Source organism: Neoarius graeffei, chromosome 10, assembly GCF_027579695.1.
Source record: "Neoarius graeffei isolate fNeoGra1 chromosome 10, fNeoGra1.pri, whole genome shotgun sequence".
Lineage (NCBI taxonomy): Eukaryota > Metazoa > Chordata > Actinopteri > Siluriformes > Ariidae > Neoarius > Neoarius graeffei.
Genome location: NC_083578.1, coordinates 40,295,541 through 40,308,173, shown reverse-complemented (window position 1 = coordinate 40,308,173; position 12,633 = coordinate 40,295,541).

Here is a 12,633-nt window from a genome sequence, read left to right as displayed (position 1 = left end):
GGTGGCCCCGTCCCAGGACCGGGGTCCTGGCGTTGAGCTTGTCAGACGACCTCCTCGACACCCCAGCGGACAGGGGCCACAATCCGGGACATAGGGATAATAGGCCCGACTTCACTCTCCCTGTTGTTGGGCGAGAACAGCCTGGACAGTGCGTCTGGTTTGGTGTTCTTGGAGCTGGGGCGGTACGATAGGGTGAAGTCAAAATGACTGAAAAACAGGGCCCACCTAGCCTGTCGTGGGTTCAGTCTCTTGGCTTGCTGGAGGTACTCCAGTTTCTTTTGGTCCGTCCAAACCAGGAATGGATGTTGCGCTCCCTCCAGCCAGTGCCTCCACTCCTCAAGGGCCAGTTTGACCGCTAGCAGTTCTCGATCCCCCACATCTTACTGGGACTCTGCAGGGCTCAGGCGGTGGGAGAAGTATGCGCAGTGGTGCAACTTTCCTTCCAAAACTTGAGAGAGCACCGTGCCGACACCACTGTCCGAGGCGTCCACCTCCACGATGAATGGTTGGGAGGTGTCCGGGAGGACCAGAATGGGTGCCATGCAGAAGCGTTGTTTGAGGTCTTTAAATGCCTTTTCCGCCTGAGGAGACCAGACATAAGATCCACCAGTCCCTTTGGTGAGATCTGACATGGGTGCTGCTACGGAACTGAAGTTCCTGACGAACTTGCGATGAAAGTTAGCGAATCCTAAGAACCGCTGCACCTCCTTGACGGACTTGGGAGTGGGCCAGTCCCGGACGGCCAGGGTCTTGGCTGGGTCCATTTGGAGTTGTCCCGTCCGAACAATAAATCCCAGGAAGGAGACCTCGGGGACATGAAACTCACATTTCTGGGCCTTCGCAAACAGATTGTTCCGTAGCAGCCTCTGGAGAACCTGGCGGACATGGTGGCGGTGCTCCTGCAAGGTCTTGGAAAATACCAAGATGTCGTCGAGGTAGACAAAAACGTACTGGTTAATCATGTCCCTCAAGACGTCGTTGATTAGGGCCTGAAAAACAGCTGGTGCGTTGGTGAGTCCGAAGGGCATCACCTGGTACTCGTAGTGCCCTGACGGGGTGTTAAAGGCAGTCTTCCACTCCTCTCCCTGTCGGATACAGATGAGGTGGTATGCGTTCCATAGGTCCAACTTGGTGAAGACGGTGGCACCTTGGAGCAGGGCGAATGCTGTGGACATCAGCAGAAGGGGATAGCGGTTGCGCACAGTGATCGTGTTCAGGCCCCTGTAGTCAATACATGGTCGGAGCCCCCCATCCTTCTTGCCGACAAAGAAGAAGCCGGCACCAGCAGGTGAGGTGGAGGGTCGAATGAACCCAGAGACCAGGGAGTCCTTGAGGTATTCCTCCATGGCCTTGCATTCTGGCTGAGAGAGGGAGAACAGTCTGCCCCGAGGAGGGGTAGTCCCAGGGAGCAAGTCGATGGCACAGTCGTAGGCACGGTGCGGAGGAAGAATGGCAGCCCTGCTTTTGCTAAAGACTTCTTTGAGGTCCCAGTACTCTGTGGGAACTTGAGATAACTCGGTGAGATCAGGAGGCTCGGCAGGAGACACAGGAGAGCTAGAGAGCAGATAAGAGGCATGGCATGCAGGACCCCATTCCACAACCTGGCTTGTTACCCAGTCTATACGAGGGTTGTGGCGGGTAAGCCAAGGAAGGCCTAGAATCACCGGGAACTCTGGTGAGTGAATAAGTTGCAGGGATATTTCTTCTTTGTGAGCTTGAGACTGGAGAAAGACTGGAGAAGTACAACCCCGTTTCCAAAAAAGTTGGAACAAAGTACAAATTGTAAATAAAAACGGACTGCAATGAGGACTTCCGGGAAGATGGCCGAGTGAACAGACGTATAGTTAACTGCTCTCCCAAGTCGGACATAAAAAAAACCACCCTAAGGTTTAAACTCGATGACCGAAAATTATATTATGGGTGGGAGAGGCAACCGAAGAACAGGAAACACTAATCAGAGACAAGAAAAAGTTGAGAAACTACCCGAAACTGAAAAGCTACCCGAGACCTCAGAAAGCGAACACGAGGACGACGCAGCAGAGAAAATGGAGGGACAAGACCACAACGAGACACTGCGAGTCGGGCTGGCTACAATCAGCAAGGATATAAAAGACCTTAAACAAGAGATACGACACGAACTGATCACGCTAAAAGACGAGTTGAAAAAAGAAATGAAAGAAGAAATCACGACTCTTCAACAAGAAATTGAGCGCAAGCTAGCAGACAACATAACCGAGCTACGGACACAGAAGGCGGAAATGGCCGAGGCTCAGGAGCGCATAGCAGAGCTGGAGGAGTGGAAAGTAGACGCGAGACAAGTGATGATGGAAATGCTGGAACGGACACGCCAGATGCAAGAAAAGGTAACCGACCTCGAGGGGAGATCAAGAAGGAATAATATCCGCATTTTCGGCGTTCCAGAGGAGACGGAGGGAAACTCCACTAGCAAGTATGTAGACCAGATGCTAAAAACAGAGCTACAACTACCTGAAGGAACGGAGCTCCACGTCCAGAGAGCGCACCGCGCGCTTGCACAGAAACCAAGCCCGAATGCACCACCCAGGTCCATCATAATCAACTTTCTCAAGTTTGAGACGAAAGAAATGATCTTGAAGACGGCATGGAAGAGAAAAATACAAGTAGGAGACAAGCAGATCTTTTTTGATCATGATTATCCTGCAGAAGTCGTCCAGAAACGGAGGTCATATGTGGGCATTAAAAAGGTGCTTAAAGAAAACAAAATACGTTTCCAGACGCCGCTGACCAAAATACGGATACACTGGAGCAACGGAGTGAAAACATACGACACCGCCGTGGAAGCCGCGCAGGCTATGAGAGAAAGGGGATTCATCACAGACCCACCGGGCGATGACAGCACACCGGCGGCGAGGGAGAAGACACGCGTAGCACCGGAATGGCAGCGCGCCAGAGGAAAGGATACGACACGTGAAGCAGCGCACCGTGCCAGAGAGAAGCTACAGGACTACCTCAGGAAAACATGAACATGCACTGGAGACAGGTAGCAGTAAAACATAGACTTCAACACTGATAATAATCATATCCGACCAGGAGATGTTCAGTTTTCTTTTCAATAGTTGGACACATCTAGACCTTATAGAGTTCAATTAGGAACTAATCAAGTCTAGGAAGGGGCCCCCATGAGAGATGAGGATTTCCCCTTCACCCTCCAACAGGGACTCGGGGCACAGTTCACCCCCACTGTTTGAAGTCACCATTGTTTTGGTTCATGGTGTTATATTTATTGTTCATGAGTGTTTTGTTCAGAAATGTTTGGGAGTATACCTACAAATAATAGCAAAACAAAATGACGACTAATAATATTAAAATAATGTCGTTGAATGTAAATGGTCTAAATAATCCAATTAAAAGACAAAAGGTCATGACAAAACTTAAAAAAGAAAAAGCACAAATAATTTTTCTTCAGGAGACCCACTTGTCACAATCAGAACATGATAAACTTAAAAAATTTGGCTACAGGAACTTATACTATAGTTCATTTAAAGGGGGATGTAGAAGAGGAGTAGTGATACTAATACCAAATTCAACTAAATTTGACCTTGAGAAGGAATGCAGGGATAAGGAAGGAAGATACATTATAGTAAAAGGAAGAGTGGAGAATGAACTGCTAACACTAGTAAACATATATGCACCTCCAGAAAGTGACAAATCCTTTTTTAGATGTCTATTTGATGATATCACAGCAGAAACAGGAGGTATTCTGGTTTGTGGGGGAGACCTAAATGTTATTAGAGACCACAGAATAGATACAACTAGTCTCAAAAAGAATAGAATGCATCTGACAAGATTCATAAACATATCCTTGAAGGAGATGGGAATGATTGATGTTTGGAGGAATCTACACCCCCTGGAAAAAGACTTCACGCATTATTCCGCAGCACATAAAGTCCACTCAAGGATAGATTATTTTTTTATGAATGTAGAGGACAACCATATGGTCCGAGAATGCAGGATTGGGGGCGCAGACGTGTCAGACCATAACCCACTCTATTTAACAATAAACTTAAACAATAGAAGACGGCAGACAGTACGGAGACTTAATCTGGGAATTCTGAATAATGACCAAACAAAGAAGAAGGTAAAAACAGAAATTGAAAGATATATAGAGGAAAATAACAATGGCACTGTAGACCCAACGATTTTCTGGGATGCCATGAAGGCAGTCATCAGAGGAAAACTGATAGCTGAAACTGCACATGCAAAAAGAGCTAAAATGGAGGCTTATAAAATGTACAATGAAAGGTTAAGAGTATTGGAACAGGAATATCAATATACTAATGACCCCAAGATAAGTCAACAAATTAAAGATACAAAAACAAAAATTAATGACATACTTCTGGACGAAATTGAAAAAAAGAATAAATATTTTAAACTGGGCTACCATGAAGTAGGCTCAAAGGCCACAAAAATACTGGCAAAGCGTATAAGAAAACAGCAAGCAATTAGTAATATATGCAAAATTAAAGATCCTCATACAGGTGAGACAGTGTCTACCCCGGATGGTATTGAGGATATCTTCCAAAGATATTATCAAGACCTATATACACAACCTGCATCTGCAGATGAGAATGATATGATTGCATTCCTAGAAACGTTAGACTTACCCTCAATTGGACTTATACAAAATGATAAATTAACAGCAGAGATTACACTGGAGGAAGTAAAAGAAGCAATAAATACATTGAAAAACAATAAATCACCAGGGAGCGATGGATACCCAGCAGAGTGGTATAGGATGTTTGGAGAAGAGCTGTCACCACTACTCCTTGCCTCTTTCAATTGGACTCTCCAAAACAATAAAATACCCCCATCATGGTCTGAGGCAATAATTACAGTCATACCGAAACAAGGAAAAGACAAAGAACACTGTGCAAGCTATAGACCAATCTCAATATTAAATGTTGACTATAAAATATATACAACTATAATCTCTAAACGGCTGAACTCCTTTATATCAGAAATAATAGAGGAAGATCAAACAGGATTTATAAGAGGGCGCCAGACCCATGACAACATTAGAAGAACACTACACGTAGTGGAACAAGCAAGAAAAGACAAAAAGAGCACTGTATTAGTAAGTATTGATGCAGAGAAAGCTTTCGATTCTGTCAACTGGAATTTTCTATATAAAGTGTTAGGGAGATTTGGCTTTAATAATAAATCAATACAGTGCATAAAGACACTCTATCAACAACCAACTGCAAGAATTAAAGTCAATGGGAGCCTGACAGACAAAATTAGACTACAGAGATCAACAAGACAAGGATGCTGTCTATCACCCACTCTATTTGCCATTTTTATAGAGCCGCTAGCACAGGCTATAAGACAGGAACAAGAGATTAAAGGAGTGGTGGTGAATGGCGTAGAACAAAAAATAGGACTTTTCGCAGATGACGTCATAACCTACCTCGAACGCCCGAATGAATCATTACCTCAATTGATGAAACTTTTAGAAACATTTGGACACCTATCAGGATATAAAATAAATGTTGCAAAGACACAGATATTAGCACTTAACTATAGCCCACCTAAAGAGATCCAAGAATTATTTAAACTTGACTGGAAATGTAAGGGAATTGAATATTTGGGGGTCACAATCATGAAAGGATTATCTAAACTATATAAATCAAACTATGGTAAGATAAATCAGGAAATACAAAAAGATATTGAAAGATGGTCCACATTAACACTGGATCTAAGCTCACGAATCCAGATAATCAAGACGAATGTTTTGCCAAGGCTTTTATACCTGTTCCAATCCTTACCAGTAGAGGTCCCACAGTCTCAGTTTATGAGCTGGAATAGAATAATTTCAAGGTTTGTTTGGGGTGGAAAAAGGCCTAGAATAAGATTGGAGACTCTCCAGCTGCCAAAAGAAGAAGGTGGGATGGGACTTCCCAATCTGAAAGCATACTACTATGCAGCCCAGCTGAGGTATATGGTTGGATGGTGCAAACCAGATTACACTGCAAAGTGGAAAGAGTTGGAAACAGCTTGGAGAATACCCAGTACAGAGTATTATAGGAGATGAAGACACATACAAGGTGATTAAAAACCAAATAAACCCAATAACGAAGTTTACACTAAAATTATGGTTCAGCATAATAAAAAAATACAAGATTCAAAAAGATGCTAATTCATTAAAATGGATAGCATATGATAGCAAATTCAAACCAGCTAGATATGATAAAGGGTTTAAGTGGTGGACAACCAAGGGAATCACAGCGTGGTGTGTGCTAGTGAAGAACGGGCAGCTGGAGAGTTTCCAAAATATGAAGGAAAAATTTGATTTGGATAAACAGGAATTCTATAGGTACCTACAACTTAGAGATTACTTTCTGAAAGAGATCAGGATGGACCCCTCCGGAGAAGTGCATGGTGTGATTCAACTCGTAATCAATATATACAAAGAAAACAAAATTAGAATTGTTTCCGGGTTATATAAAAAATTAATATCAAATAAGCACTCAACCAAATACATAAAAGAAAAATGGGAATCAGAATTTAAGATAAAAATCACAGAAGAAGAGTGGTTAAAGATGTGGAAGATACATCACACATCCACCAATTCACGGATCTGGAGGGAGTTCTCCTGGAAAAATCTGGTACGTTTTTTTATCTCACCCAAAGTCAAGAGTAAACAGGTGAACAAAAATATGCCTTGTTGGAGAGGCTGTGGAGTAATGAATGTGGATCACTCGCACGTTTTCTGGAAATGTGATAAAATCAGATTGTTTTGGAAAATGGTACACGATGCATTGTTGCAAGTTCTTGGATATAAGATTCCAATGACTTGTACAGTATTGTATTTGTGTAACCTATGTGAAGAAAATATTAGACCGAAAGATAGATACCTGGTAAAAATATTACTAACAGCAGCTAAGAAAGCCATCACGAAGAAATGGGGAAGGGAAGACACCCCCACTCAAGATCAATGGACTCACCTGGTTGAGGAAATATACACAATGGAAAAAATGATACACCGCCTGAGGCTACAGGAAGCCCAATTCAAAGAGAAATGGAAGAGATGGACAATATTTATCACTGAACAACGACAAAACTAAAAAACTTGATTAAGGAAAAGAAAAAAGAATATGGACAGATTATACGTAAAGAGACTCCCATTTGTTATATTTCTGAACGTGTTCTTACTTGTTGTAATTTATTATTGAGTTGTTCCTCCTTTGTAAAGAAAATTTTCAATAAAAATTAAAGTGAAAAAAAAAAAAAAAAAACGGACTGCAATAATTTACAAATCTCAAAAACTGATACTGTATTCACAATAGAATATAGACAACATATCAAATGTCGAAAGTGAGACATTTTGAAATTTCATGCCAAATATTGGCTCATTTGAAATTTCATGACAGCAACACATCTCAAAAATGTTGGGATGGGGCAATAAGATGCTGGAAAAGTTAAAGGTACAAAAAAGGAACAGCTGGAGGACCAAATTGCAACTCATTAGGTCAATTGGCAATAGGTCATTAACATGACTGGGTATAAAAAGAGCATCTTGGAGTGGCAGCGGCTCCCAGAAGTAAAGATGGGAAGAGGATCACCAATTCCCCTAATTCTGCACCGACAAATAGTGGAGCAATATCAGAAAGGAGTTCGACAGTGTAAAATTGCAAAGAGTTTGAACATATCATCATCTACAGTCCATAATATCATCAAAAGATTCAAAGAATCTGGAAGAATCTCTGTGCGTAAGGGTCAAGGCCGGAAAGCCATACTGGGTGCCCATGATCTTCGGGCCCTTAGACGGCACTGCATCACATACAGGCATGCTTCTGTATTGGAAATCACAAAATGGGCTCAGGAATATTTCCAGAGAACATTATCTGTGAACACAATTCACCGTGCCATCCGCCGTTGCCAGCTAAAACTCTATAGTTCAAAGAAGAAGCCGTATCTAAACATGATCCAGAAGCGCAGACGTCTTCTCTGGGCCAAAGCTCATTTAAAATGGACTGTGGCAAAGTGGAAAACTGTTCTGTGGTCAGACGAATCAAAATTTGAAGTTCTTTATGGAAATCAGGGACGCCATGTCATTCGGACTAAAGAGGAGAAGGACGACCCAAGTTGTTATCAGCACTCAGTTCAGAAGCCTGCATCTCTGATGGTATGGGGTTGCATTATTGCGTGTGGCATGGGCAGCTTACACATCTGGAAAGACCCCATCAATGCTGAAAGGTATATCCAGGATCTAGAGCAACATATGCTCCCATCCAGATGACGTGTCTTTCAGGGAAGACCTTGCATTTTCCAACATGACAATGCCAAACCACATACTGCATCAATTACAGCATCATGGCTGCGTAGAAGGGTCTGGGTACTGAACTGGCCAGCCTGCAGTCCAGATCTTTCACCCATAGAAAACATTTGGTGCATCATAAAACGGAAGATACAACAAAAAAGACCTAAGACAGTTGAGCAACTAGAATCCTACATTAGACAAGAATGGGTCAACATTCCTATCCCTAAACTTGAGCAACTTGTCTCCTCAGTCCCCAGACGTTTACAGACTGTTGTAAAGAGAAAAGGGGATGTCTCACAGTGGCAAACATGGCCTTGTTCCAACTTTTTTGAGATGTGTTGTTGTCATGAAATTTAAAATCACCTAATTTTTCTCTTTAAATGATACATTTTCTCTGTTTAAACATTTGATATGTCATCTATGTTCTATTCCGAATAAATTATGGAATTTTGAAACTTCCACATCATTGCATTCCGTTTTTATTTACAATTTGTACTTTGTCCCAAGTTTTTGGAATCGGGGTTGTAACTTGGGTGACTCTTCCGTCACCTAAAGCTTGGCCATCCAGGGCAGACACAGACAGCGGGATTTCAAGAGGAGCAGTCAGGACATTGATACTTTGGGCGAAGTGAACATCCATAAAGTTTCCAGCCGCCCCGGAGTCTAACAAGGCTTGACAAGAGTGGTCAGACTCACCCCAGGAGATGGAGACGGGGATGTAGACTCCTTGGCCAGGGAGTTCGGGAGAGAGGGTAGGCCCCGTCACAACCCTCCCTCGGCTGGACGGGGTGGTCCTTTTCCCAAGAGCTCGGGACATGATCCTCGGAAATGACCAGGCTTGCCACAGTAGATGCAGCACTTGTCCCTTTTTCTGCGCTCCCTCTCAGATGCGGAGAGACGAGTACGACCCACTTGCATGGGCTCTGGACAGTCACTGGAGGGGGTAGACGGGCTCCATGTTGAGGCAGTGAGGCCGGGGAGGCTCAGGACTTGGCAGCATTCTCTAATCCTGTTGTCAAGACGAATAGCATGTGCGATCAGAGTTTCGAGGTCACTTGGGCATCCGATAGAGGCCAGGCCATCTTTGATGGGGTCAGACAAACCATGGTGAAAGGCTGAAACCAGGGCAGCCTCGTTCCATCCGCTGACTGCTGCGAGCATCCGGAACGATATGGTGTAGTCTGCAATGCTTCCTCCTTGCCAGATGGACATGAGCTTTCTGGCTGTGTCTGTACTGATGTCCGCCTGATCGATGGCCCAAAGCATCTCTTCTGTAAACAGTTCGAAATCAGAGCACTCGGGTCCCCGTATCTGCCAGATAGCTGTTGCCCAAGTTCGTGCCTTACCAGCTAACAAGGTTATCACAAAGGCAATCTTGCAGCGATCCGTAGTGTAGGTGGTAGGCTGGAGCTCAAAGGTGAGTTGGCACTGGGTAAGGAACTCCCGGCACTCACCGTGCTTGCCGTCATACCTCTGTGGTGCAGGAAGGCTGGGTTCGCGAGGTGAAGGAGACAGCGTGGCGGGAGGCACTGGAGCGGGAGCCGGATGAGGAGATGCGGGCAGAGGAGTTAGCTGTGCCAGGGTTTTCCCAATTGGCTGAAGCAGTACCTCGTGGCAAGCAAGGGCCTCACGTTGGCATGCAAGTGTTTGTCCATGAGCGTCCATGGATGCTCCGAAGCGTGTCAAAGCTGCCATAATGCCCTGAAGGTTGGCCAGGTAGACAGTTGAAGCAGCCTCTGCTGAGTCGGTCATGACGGAGTCTTTCTGTTAGGGTTTTGCTGGGAATCGAACCCGGGTCGCTGGTGTAATGATCCAGCAAACCCCCACTAGGCCACCAGGGGAATGACTCAAGTGCAGAGGCATGAGGCGAAAGTAGAGTATCAAAAAAAAACCCAGTTTATTTACACTATGTACACTATATACAATCCAGGGCAAAAAAAACCAAAAAGTATAATCCAATGCTGAGAAGACGAAGGGAAAAATAAAAAATCCAACAATTCAAAGTCCAAAAAAAAGGAAAAGGCAAAAATGCAAAACACTCAGAAGATCCAAAAGTACAAAGTTCAAAGAAAGCAAAAAATATCAAAAACACAAGGGCACAGGCAAGGTACATGGGACAGAGGAAACTAGCACTAGACAGCATAGCATAAAGAGTCCGTGACTAGGGAACAAACAGAGGAGTATTTATACACAAAATAAATTGAACACAGGTGACGATAATGAAGACAAACAAGTAATCAACACAAACACAAAACACAGGAACAGTGGTGGCCTCTAGAGGCCAAAACAAACATGACAAGAAAAGGAAATAACAGCGGCCTCTAGAGGCCAAAACAGTCCCAGTCCTAACTTCCGCAGTCCCCAGACGTTTACAGACTGTTGTAAACAGAAAAGGGGATGTCTCACAGTGGTAAACATGGCCTTGTCCCAACTTTTTTGAGATGTGTTGTTGTCATGAACTTTAAAATCACCTAATTTTTCTCTTTAAATGATACATTTTCTCAGTGTAAACAGTTATGTCATCTATGTTCTATTCTGAATAAAATATGGAATTTTGAAACTTCCACATCATTGCATTCCATTTTTATTTACAATTTGTACTTTGTCCCAACTTTTTTGGAATCGGGGTTGTACTTACTTGGATTATATGATTGATTAAATGTTGATCAAATGTTATAACAGTGGAACTGAATTGTTAAAAGCTTTTGAAGATCTTGAATAATAATAATAATAATAATAATAATAATAAAGTAGTAGCTCAACTTATATAGCACCTTTTTCACACACCAGGATCGCTTTACAATTACAAAAAAAAAGCCTCCAAAAGGTGTATAAAGGTATGTCCCACACTGCTTGCGCAGCCGTCACGACACCACCGGGCAACATCACTCAGAACATCACGCCATGGATCCACAAAGTGAGCACAGAAGCACCACTGCACAGAGTGCTGGTATGTCCCAAAATGCCTGTGCAGCCAGTGTGACGCCACCAGGCAACATTGCTCGGAACAGCATGCCGAACACAGAAGCACTGCCGCACAGAGCGCTGGACAACCCCGATGTTAAAAAGAGCAACAAGCTCACTGCAGTCAATAGCAAGGAGCACAGACATTGCCCGAGGCAGACCAAGGCCTGAAGGAAACCAACCCCCAAACCTGGGTCCAGAGCTATGCGACAACTGGTGGACAAAACATTCAAACAAAGAACAGACATCAAACCCTACAAACACAAAAAGAAAAAACAAAGGAAAAATAAAAATAAAACCCTCTGGTGAGAAGTGGCAGCCAAAATGTGCACAGCATACTCTCAACCGGAAATGGAAACATCTTTCATTTGGCTTGTTTATGACTTTATGCCATGTAGAACAAGCATGCATAGGTCAGTTGAGGAGAGGTTAATATCTCATCACTGCATGACTTGTCATCATGTTACTTTTTTTGTCATCATCTGGATCATCCACCAACTTCACATGCATGGATTGAATCCACCGTGGTTTTCCTTTCACTTTCACTGTTGCATCAGTGATGAGGATAATCTGATAGGGTCCTTCAAACTTTGGCTCTAGTGGTGTCTGCAAGTGTTGTGGTTTGGAGATCAGAACCCACTATCCTGGTACCAGGCTGTGTCCACTGGATCCAGGCAAGGTCCAAACATCTATGACTTGCTTTCTTGCTGTCTGAATTGAGTCTGTAAGTTGGAAACAGTACTTTAGCAATACATCTCTAGTCACATGGACATCAGCAGTATACAGATGAATTGTTCCCAGTAAAGACATGGGTTAGCCTGTAATGATTTACCTGTAATAGGGTCTGAGCCCAGTGTCTTTATTGTGGGTGGCTCTTATGCTGCATAGCACTATAGGGAGTGCCTCTGGCTGTGACAGCCCTTCCTGATGCATTTTGGATAGTTTCTCTTTGATAGTTTGATTCATTCTCTCCACCATTCCTGAGGATTGAGGATGATGTGGGCAGTGGAGCTTCCATTTCATGCCTAGCATCTGACACACTCCTTTATTGACTGTGCCCAAGAAATGGGTTCCTTGGTCTGAGTCCACTGTGTCAGGGAATGCCTCCAGCCACCTGGAAAACTTGTCCATCACAACTAGAACTTCAGAGTATCCATGTGACTTTGGCAGTGTTATGTAGTCTACCTGTAAATGTTGGAATGGGCCTGGAGGGACTGGAGTTCTCACCACAGGTGTTTTCAATTTCCCCCCTAGATTTTTTTTTTTTAGACAGATAACATATTGTCCGGCCACATTTTCAGCTTCTTTTCTGAACACTGGATTCCACCATGTCATTCTGAATCTTTAGACCATTTTCTCTATTCCTATAT